Here is a 1,690-nt window from a genome sequence, read left to right as displayed (position 1 = left end):
CCGCAGCCGCCGATGCTGGCGGCGGCGGCGCGGCGATGGTCCCCTCGGGCGACGAGCTTGCCAGTTGTGGGGCCGCCAAACCATCAAGGAGGCCGCCGCAGCCGCCGCTAACACTGATGCCGCCGTCCTCACTGAAAGGAAAGTGGGCGCCGTGAGGGCCTCCGCTTGAGCGACACCCCTGTTCCTCTGCGCTGCAGCTGCGCCTGCGGTCCCCGCCGCTCTCGCTGCCGCCCCTGCTGCCTGCATCACCGCCGCCGCCGCCGCGGCCGCCGCCCTCGCTTTCCAGCGCCGGCGGCCGCTCATCCTCGGGCTCCGCGGCCGCCGCAGGCGATGCATCTGCACCGCTGTTGGCAGGCAAACCGGGCTCTACCGGAAGCGCTACCGCGAGCTCTGTGCTGGGCAAATCACCCGCCTGCGGGGCCACGGACGTGTCCGGCGGCGGCACGTCCGGCGGCGGCGCGTCCGCCGAGCCCTCCGACTGCTCTATAGCAGGCGCCGCGGGGTGCAGCGCTGCTTGCGCCGCCGCGGCTGCCTCTGCCGTAGGCTCCGCTGCCTCTGCTGGCGCAGCCACCTCGCTGGCGCCGCGACCGCTGAGGGCGGCTGCTGCCGCCTCGTCGTCTCTTAACTCTCCGTCTTCCCAGACTTCCTGCTGCAGATCCATGGCCCAGTCGTGCTCCGCAGATCCCCGCGGCGTGTGCATCAAGATCCAGGGGTGACTCCTCATCGCCTGGACTGTCGGCCGCGCGCTGGGGGCCTGCCGAACAGCGATGTAACCGCAGGCCGGGGGCCAGATTCTGAAATGATGGAACGATGCGGCCGACGCGCACTTCCTAGGTGCCTATCAGCGCGCGGCACGCACGCGCAGTGCTTTCGAGCTTTGTCCTTCTGCTGTCCGTTTCTACTCCATCTACCTATTTGGCAAACAGGCCCGGCCGGCGCACCTTTGACAGGGCCGCGCTGATGAAGTCGCGCGCCTCCTGCGAGACGTGGCCTGGGAACCTCACCTCCCTGCGCGCAGAGTGCAGGGCGGCCGCTGGGTGGGCGAGGCCTTCATACCATGATGCGGAGTGCCCAACACCGTTTCAACTCTTCATTCTCTTTGACCACCTTTGTTGCCAGCTCCACCTTAAGCCCTGCCAGTCTCAAGAGTGCCGTGTGCAGCTTCCTGGCAGTTGCCAACCGTATCAAATCAGGGTCCCCCAGGTGCCACCAGGTGCAGTGACCCCGAGGGCCTTGCAGTGTGCTATGCTCTCACCCTCCCGACAGCCAACAATCTCACAGCATGACGTTGCAACTCATCACAGCAAAATGCGCATGTTTGGTGGCACATCCACAAATGACACTTCCACAAAGCCGGTTCCCACCTTCCCAGCAACCCAAAACTCCAAATTATTGCTGTAAATTCCGAGATGTGTGGCTGTCCCCCACCCCCACCATCACCCTAGACGCCCTCAATTTGACCATTGAATCGCACCCCTTTAGCTGTCCTGAGCCAAGGGCGAAGTGCCACAAGCCACGCTGAGTGATGACAGACAGTGATTAATCAGCCCGGGTCGTCACCCACCTGTACATTATGGCCTCATACGTGGCCGACCTGCTCTCCTGCTCAAAGGGACATCGGCCCACAACCAGCTCGTACGCCAACACACCACATGCCCTGTGGGATATGGGGGGGTACGTAGGGGTGCGG

This window comes from Monoraphidium neglectum (assembly GCF_000611645.1).
Source record: "Monoraphidium neglectum strain SAG 48.87 unplaced genomic scaffold scaffold05094, whole genome shotgun sequence".
Taxonomy (NCBI): Eukaryota; Viridiplantae; Chlorophyta; class Chlorophyceae; order Sphaeropleales; family Selenastraceae; genus Monoraphidium; species Monoraphidium neglectum.
Note: the sequence above shows the minus strand (reverse complement) of the source record.